We start from the raw sequence: 9089 nt of genomic DNA, 5'->3' as shown, positions 1-9089 counted from the left end.
AGCCATCACCCTACCCTTTCCTCTCCTCCTGTTAGTCCAACCAGTTATTGCAAATTACAGTAATTCAAATTCGTTCAACACTGATATCTTAAAATGACACTTGGAGATCTGCACTGGTTCAATCTTGTAAAATGCTTTTCTTTTAAACGAGGGATTTTGAACTTATTTCCAAGGAGTAAACCGCCAGAGACGATAAATAGGTTGTACGAGTTAGTGTGATTGACATTTTCTCAGTTTGGACTTCAAAGGTGCCATCAAAATTGTAGTCAGCGAAGATTAATCCAATCACCGCCTGTCCAAAAACAAGCCCCATCTGCACGAACTCCACCAATTTTCCTTCTATACATTTTATTTCCATATTAGAAAACGGGGATGACAATAACCACATTTCAATCTGCAGGCCTAATTCAAAACAGATCGGCTCTCATTAGCCACGTGAAAACACTGGCAAAGACTACAGTCTGCTGGCTTTCTCTGGAGTCGGCACCAGTTAGTGGAGAGATAGGGCGATGGGAACCTTTTTTCTCTCACAACTCGGGTTTTTCTGCAGTTCCCCACTTTAAAAGCCCTGAAATATCCCATGGGGTTCAATTTATTTCATCTTTTTCTGTGGTCGGACTGGAAAAAGGTGTCAGTTTTTGCTAAACTAACAAAGTTATTTATTCGACAACAACGTGCCTTTAGCATTTTTAGTGCATAGTTTGCAAATTTGCAATGTGGAAATAGTCTAAGGAAATATAGGCACAAACGATGTTTTGCAGGGAGGAGTTAGGAATAAAGTTGCGGCGAGTTTCCCACGTGTTTGGTTCTGGATTTTCCTGAGAAGTCTATTTGGACTTCATTAAACGATGTGGACACAGGGGGGCTTCGAAGATTCTCCTATTCACTCTACCTATATCTAATAAGAATTCTGGAGTTTTAAAGTTTGATGGGAAATTGGAATATGATTAATTGTTTATTTTTAAAAAGTGGAACACAGTTTAGAGTTCAGTTAGAAAACAGTGCGTTACTTTTGGGAAACGCTTCCGCTGTGTCAGATCTTAACGAAAGATGCTTTCGTTACCAGAAATATACTTACTATGAAATTACATGATATCAAACTGATTTCTGCACTGGAAGTTGTGCCACAGTAACCTTCCTTTGAATCGGAGTTGATGTGTGGTTTCCTGTCCACAGTAACAAGTCTGACTGAATTCGATTGAGATAACATTGTTCACATTCGAAATTATGGCAAGTGTCGCTTTATTGAAAGTGGGGTTTAATTAATTTACGTCAGGATATGTTTACTTGGTTTTTGAAATTGTTTTTTCTACTACATGATGATTAACAACATTTCAAAAGATACTTCACATTACAACATCAGCTCACCTTCGTGTGAAAATTGCCTGACAAATCCTACATTTACTCTGGTCAGATGGAGCCCGTGTTTCCCTTGGCCTGCGGCCATTGATTATTTTAAATTACTCCTAGAGATGTAATTTCTCTCTTCTACCTTGCATGTAAGGTTGTGTTGGAAAGAAACATACACCTGGGTAGGCACCAAGCTCTGGCACACTCTAGAAATGGACGTTTTATTATGTTAAAGGTACCATGTAAACTGCTATGATTTGGAGATGCCGGTGTTGGACTGGGGTATACAAAGTTAAAAATCACACAACACCAGGTTATAGTCCAACAGGTTTAATTGGAAGCACTAGCTTTCGGAGCGACGCTCCTTCATCAGGGGATAGTGGATGTGCTTCCAATTAAGCCTGTTGGACTATAACCTGGTGTTGTGTGATTTTTAACTATGTAAATTGTTGTTGTACAGAATTCCGATCACACAAAAACCTCTGTTGTCACCTTCAGCGATTTCAAATTCCGATAGTTAGATTTATAATGCAAACTGCCTGGGTAGGTTTGTCACACAGCAAATTATATCACTATCAACTCATCGTCTTTTTTTTTCTGTTTACAGCTTCTCAGCCTGAACAGACAGCCTAGAATTTTCATCAAACTCTACTTATCAAATGCCCCCTAGTTATACTATTCCAAAACTGCTAATTAACAAATCAAATCAACATACTAAACAAGGTAATGCTTTTAATTGAGCCACATCCGCATTATCTGGTTCAATTATCTCTCAAGTCAAATCCTATATCAGCGTGCATGTGGAACCCAGGAAGTAATTTACTCGACCGCAATGGTTCTACAAGCTACCCGTGGAAATTGGGTTTTAATTTGAGAAATTATCACAATTGGCACTTGATATTTTGCCCTTTAGAAATTAATTTCCCCCTTATTTTGCGTAGGCTGAGAGGAATTTGTTCATTCTTCTGCCAGAAGGTAAGAACCACACTCCACTTTTGTGTCTCTTAGAGATATTTAACTTAAAGGATCTATTCCCAAAATATTGTCCTATTTATACGCTCGGTCTCACTATTTATACTTTAGGGCGTTTTCTGCGGCGGCTGGATCAATGTTAACAACTGTGAATGAAAGTCAAAGGTTTCCCTCTTTTATAGCTTCCAGGAGGAATTAAATAAATTCGGATGATGATGAGCCTAAGTGAATGTAATATCCTGAGCAGTCTCTATTCTTGCCTTAAAGCAATTGAAAAAGCACTGTCTCAAGTTACAATTCCACACACGTTCTGTGGAACACTAGATATCTGAGCTTTTAGAAAAGCAAGGATCCTAATCTGTTTACACTGGATTGATTTGCATCCCTTTAGTTTTGAGCAGGTTTAAAATGGTAACCAGATGTGGGTAACTAAGATTGGAGTAAACAAATTTACACCATTTAAATAGTCATTTTAATCTGAATCAGCTGCCTTCTTAGAAAATCCACAGACCTTATCAGTGGCACAAGGAAGGATCCTGATGACGGTCAGAAAAAAGGAAAATAAAGTATAGAAGTGGCTATTGCAGGTGGGTCAGAAGTATAATGCTAGAAGTGTCCACACTTGGTGGTGCCACCCTCCAGCAAGAGCATTGAAAGGAGGGTCACCCAAAAGGAGGGAAGGGCTGACGAGGATGCAAATACGCTGGGAAAACAACCAAATCAACGTCCACCCGGATATATGGAATCAATGGAGGAAGAGGCAACAGCATGCAAACAGACCCTTCAGTCTAACCAGTCTGTGCTGACTGTTTTCCCAAACTAAGCTAGTCCCACCTCATGATTTTATAATGGTTAAGCTTGTGGGGCCACAGGCCTTTGGTTTTGTTGGGGTGGGGTAACAATTGGCATTCCTCTGCACGGGTATTTTCCTGCAGGAAGGCAACTGTGCCATCTCTGAAATTAAGGAGGTGGTGCGCAGGCACCTCCTTGCAGCAGATGTTTTGTACAGAAACGCTGCCATGAGACTGATTAATTGTATGCCCCAATGGTAAATAGTGAGCAGCTGGCCATTCTACAGCTGCTCGCAGAACTGCTGGCAACATTCAGGCCAGTCATTCTGGCTGGAGACTTCAGCTGCATTATCAAAGTGGCTGGATGATCTGGAGGGGCTGACAGCAAACTGGATGCTACATCCGGATTTCTGATAAAGATGGTTAAATACACCAAGCAGCATAGTGTTGTCATATCCCTGTAGACGGAGCCAAGCATAGATAGAACCATCTGGTTGTGATCAGATTTATCTGCTCAAGGATAGATTTCTTGTTTGTGTCCCAAGGTTCTCTGTTCCTGCTGGCTGACTGCCTCCTACAGGATGACGCAAGCCAGCAAGGGAACATGGAAGCTGAACATACAACTGTTGATGCCAGAAAACAGTGAGGAGCTCAAAAAAAGTACACAGGTTGGAGAACTAATCCCCTCTTGAGTGTCCATTGGACTAATGGGAAACACTCAAGGGAAACATCAAGATGTTGCTCTTCCTCAGAGGTATTTAGAAGGGGAGTGAGTGAGAGAGCAAGGGTGGGGAGGGGGGGGGGGAGGTGTGGTGGGGGGAGACAGTCCAAACTCAAGAAAAGTATGCAGAACCTACTCCTGCAGATGATGGGGGTTGATGTCAAGGAGGATCTCTAGGAGGTGAAGAGCTAGCCAGCCTCACTCTTTGCCTCAAAAGATCTCCAAGATAACTTTCCAGTCTACGGTCTGCTCCATGGTATAGGATGAGATGTGCTTGTGTTCCTTCAAGAAGATGTGCAAGGAGAGCTCTGATCATTCTTCTAAAGGAAGATGATGGCTTGGTAACATTGTCTCAGTCTGACATCCTGAGAATCAGCAAATTCTCTTTTGCCAGACTATGACATAAAGCCCATAGACAGAGGACAGGTACAACCAGGAGACTGCACAATCAGAGGTCTCAGATGGCAGCACATGGGAGTGGCTGGACCAGCCGTTATTTCTGGATGAGCTGACTAAGATTCTCAAGTCCTTTTGAAAAGTACAAAACTCCCAGAAGCAACAGCTCACTGGCTGAATTGTTTTTGGCTTTGTGGGACTTGATTTGGCTGTCCTGCCTGGTACAGATCGGAGTAAATCACCAACCCCAGGGCAGACCTGATCGGAATGTAATGAACTTAAACAGGATTTTATATTCTACATTCAACAGTGAAACTGGTTCCCAATTTTTTGATTTCCTCCCTTTTCTCCTTCCATTTGTAGATAAGGGTGATGATACCTTTCCTCATGGATTTGCACATGCTACCTGACAGAAACGTACTGTTGCACACTTCCAGCAGGTCCTAGCCAAATCATCGATAGTCACAGGTGAGGTGCTGGAAGACTGGAGGTTGGCTAACGTGCCACTATTTAAAAAAGGTGGTAAGGACAAGCCAGGGAAATATAGACCAGTGAGCCTGATGTCAGTGGTGGGCAAGTTGTTGGAGGGAATCCTGTGGGACAGGATTTACATATATTTGGAAGGGCAAGGGCTGATTAGGGATAGTCAGCATGGCTTTGTGTGCGTGAAATCATGTCTCTTGAACTTGATTTGAGTTTTTTTTTGAAGAAGTAGCAAAGATGATTGATTAGGGCAGAGTGGTAAATGTGATTTATATATGGACTTCAATAAGGTGTTCAACATGGGAGACTGGTCAGCAAGGTTAGATCGCATGGAATACAGGGGGAACTTGCCATTTGGGTACAGAATTGGCTCCAAGGTAGAAGAGAAAGGGTGGAGGGTTGCTTTTCAGACTGGAGCCCTGTGACCAGTGGAGTGCCTCAAGGATCAGTGCTGGGGTCACTACTTTTCATCATTTATATAAATGATTTAGATATGAATGTAGCAGATATAGTTAATAAGTGAATCCTATGGTGTTGGTGGACTGGATGGGCCGCTAGGAAGGGGATAGGGATATCTGGGGGCTCGTTGGCCCGGTCAGGCTGAGGCTGGCAGCTTCTGGACAAGAAGAGCTCACTTCTGCCTTTCCGTCATGCTGGAAATTGAAATTGTGCAACGGAGAAGAAAATGGTTGCAACCAAAGCAAGTACGGTAAGGAAAGCATATCAAACGCCTTCTTCAATATCCTATCTACCTGCGACTCTACTTTCAATGAACTATGAACCTGCATTCCAAGGTCTCTTTGTTCAGCAAAACACCCCAGGACCTTACCATTAGGAGTATAAGTCCTAGTAAGATTTGCTTTTCCAATATGCAGCACCTTGCATTTATTTAAATTAAACTCCATCTGCCACTCCTCAGCCCACTGGCCCATCTGGTCAAGATCCTGTTGTAATCTGAGGTAACCTTCTTCACTGTCCACTACACCTCCAATTTTGGTGTCAACTGCAAACTTACTAACTGTACCTCTTATGCTTGCATCCAAATCATTTGAGCTATAGGGAGAGGCTGTGGCTGTTTTCCCTGGAGTGCAAAGCCTAAGGGGTGACCTTTTATAGAGGTTCATAAAATCATGAAGGGCATGGAAAAGATAAATAGATAAGGTATTTTCCCTGAGGTGGGGAGTCCGGAACTAGAGGGCATTGGTTTAGGGTGAGAGGAAAAGTTATAAAAGGGACCTAAGGGGCAACCTTTTCATGAAGAGGGTGGTTCATGTATGGAATGAGCTGCCAGATGATATGGTGGAGGGTGGTACAATTTTAGCTTTTAAAAGGCATTTGGATGGGTGAATGAATAGGAAGGGTTTAGAGGGATATGGGCCAAGTGCTGGCAAATCTGACTAGATTAGGTTATCTGGTTGGCATGGATGAGTTGGACCAAAGGGTCCATTTCCATGCTGTGCATCTCTATGACTCTGAATCTAACCTGTCTGTAGTCATCTGTACCTGCCTATCATAGAATAGAATCCCTACAGTGTGGAAAGAGGCAATTCAGCTATTAAGTCTGATCAGACCCTGCAAAAAGCATCCCACCCAGACCCAGTCCTCTACCCTATCCCACAACCCTGCATTTTCATCATGGCCAATCCACCTAACCTGTACATCTTTGGTGGGAGGGAAACTGGAGTACCCAGAGGAAACCCACGCAGTCACAGGGAGAATGTGCAAACTCTACAGAGGTTGCCCTGAGGTCAAACTAGGGTTCCTGGTGCTGTGAGGCCGCTGTCTACCCACTGTGCTACCTATCCTTCCTGCCAGGTAAGTGTTAACTTACTTGATCCTCCTCCTTGAAGCCAGGTTGCTACTGACTGTGAACAATATCCCCCTCACTCCCTGAATACATTCTTCACATTCATACTTTACAGTCTGTTCCCCTTCAAAGTCCTGCTGCACCCACCTGCCCCTTCACAATTATACCAAGCCTTGCCCAGAGCTTGCAGGGCAAGTGACTGAGTTGTCAGTGGGGGAGCACTTTGGGGCCAGCGACCATAATTCTATTAGATTTAAAGTAATGATGGAAAAGGATAGACCAGATCTAAAAGTTGAAGTTCTAAATTGGAGAAAGGCCAATTTTGACGGCATTAGGCAAGAACTTTCGAAAGCTGATTAGGGGCAGATGTTCGCAGGTAAAGGGATGGCTGGAAAATGGGAAGCCTTCAGAAATGAGATAACGAGAATCCAGAGAAAGTGTATTCCTGTTGTGGGGAGGAACGGCCGCAGAGGATTCCTGCACCACCTACCGGTTCCCTTTCAGTCCCCTGACGGTAACCCATCTACTCTCTTCTCTTGTCCCAGAGGTGTGACCACCTCCCTGTAACTCCTCCCAATAACTACCCCCTGCCTCACGAATGATCCAAAGTTCATCCAGCTCTAGCTCCAGTTCCCTAACGCTGTTTTCGAGGAGCTGGAGTTGCGTCCACTACCCACAGATGCAGTCAGCTGAGACACTAGTGGTGACCCTTACCTCCCACTTACATTCCCACAATTCTAACTTCCCAATGAGACTACTGAAACCAAAAAAAACTAGTCATCTTGCCAATCCAGTGCATAGAACTTTTTTTTGTTAGAAGAGAAGGATAGATGGGAGACACTATCTGAGTCATGTTTCGGGTAAAGCAACTGCCCAAATATATAACCTAACTTTCCCAGCAGTCTCTTGTGCACTCTGCCTGTCATTGAAGTAAGTTTATATACTTCAAATTTACCTTCCCGTCAGGCCCCTCGCTGTCGCTCCTGCAAAACATAACTGCAAAAACAATTCAAGTACAAACCTCCAGTACTCTCGCTCCTGTTCCAGCTGTGATTCCAAGGTTAACCCATCTCGCCTCATCAAATACATAAGCAAAGCTTTTATGATCTTCCAAGTTTTCATGACTTTGGCAAAATCCTGTTGGAATTCAATCGTTAAAACCCATCACTAGCCAGTGCTGTTGATGCTGTTGACAACAGTTTGAAGACAAACCAGAAAACACAGCCAAAAGTTGGAGAGTATTCTCAGCACTCCTGACTCTTTCTTTGATTAACTTTCATGGGATGAAATAGACACTTTGAACAACGTCACATTTGGTTTTTGATTTATTGCTTCGATTTCTTAAATGGATTGTTGTAAGGTTGACACTTTTGACTTTTTTTTTGTATCCAGGATTAAATATCATTCTATGGTCAAGACACCTCAGAGACCAAGATCATTGGACATTGTGTATCTATTTTCTTCAACTGGGATTTTAAGCTCTAACATTGTCAGGTGTAGGAACTAAATTCACATCTATATCATCGATCCTGGTAGAAGAGGTGGATGCTTGTGGTTGCAGTGAGTCTAGAGATGACTCTCTTGAGTGTGATGCCCCTCCTATATCATAGGGAAAGAACTGTTAGCATTTGGTAATTATTTTAGCTGCCCTTTAAGCTGTTGCTTTTCTTTTACTTAAGAGATCCATTTTCAAAAGTTTTCTACATTTTTAACCAGTCTCTCTATGACAGTGGGAAATAAAAACTCGACAAAAACTGAGCTCAATCCTTTTATGTTTTCAAATAAAACAGAAGTTAAAAAATGCAATGTAGCTGGTATCAAGGAGAGAGACGAGTTTTCACATTCTATCAGTTTTAGACAATTTTTTTTTCAAAGAAGAACACTTTAATAAGAAAGTAAGTTTCTATTGGAATTTTAATGTCTTAAAAAATCCATAGGCACTTTTTCTTTCTTGATTAAATGAATTAAATAGATCCTGTGATGGTTGGATATCAGGAACAATGGTGGTACTCTGGAAGGTTTTTGATTCCTGTTGATGTGTTACAGTTAATCAGTGTGAGATATAGGAATCTGGAACTGCAATTTTTGTATGGAGTTTGGAAGTAAAATAAAGATTTCTGATCTGCTTAATATCTAAAAAGGACTATATTACATAAAAATTCTGTAGCTATGTAAATAGTCATAGAGTCTTGCACATTGCATGTACCCTTTGGTCCATAAATCTATGCTGACCCACAAATCACAAACTGTTAATTCCATTTACCCGCATTTGGTCCAAAGCCTACTATGCCCTGGTATTTTAAGTGCTCATCCAAATGCTTTTTAAATGTTGCAAGAGTTATTGTCTATTGTCCACCCTCTTAGGCAGCACATTACGTATTTCTACCACCCTCTGGGAGAACAAGACATCCTTCAGATCCCTTCTCAACCACTTACTCACCACCTTAAAATTATACCCTCTGGCCTAAGATATATCTGCCGTGGGGAAAAGATTCTCATGATCTACCTTACCTATGTCTCTCATAATTCTGTGTACCTTAATCAGATTCTTCACTCCGCCTCCTCTGCT

At 42.1% G+C, this 9089-nt stretch overlaps 1 long non-coding RNA gene across 1 annotated transcript; it reads left to right on the top strand.

Moving 5' to 3' along the window:
• Positions 1 to 1852: 1852 nt before the first annotated feature.
• On the top strand, positions 1853 to 8345 carry LOC122553648. Its single transcript, XR_006312781.1, has 3 exons — positions 1853 to 2325; positions 4594 to 4698; positions 7913 to 8345. It is a non-coding gene; the product is annotated as an uncharacterized LOC122553648 (long non-coding RNA).
• Positions 8346 to 9089: the final 744 nt, after the last annotated feature.

Source organism: Chiloscyllium plagiosum, chromosome 10 (assembly GCF_004010195.1).
Source record: "Chiloscyllium plagiosum isolate BGI_BamShark_2017 chromosome 10, ASM401019v2, whole genome shotgun sequence".
Taxonomy (NCBI): domain Eukaryota; kingdom Metazoa; phylum Chordata; class Chondrichthyes; order Orectolobiformes; family Hemiscylliidae; genus Chiloscyllium; species Chiloscyllium plagiosum.
This window is presented reverse-complemented; position numbering and strand designations above follow the sequence as displayed.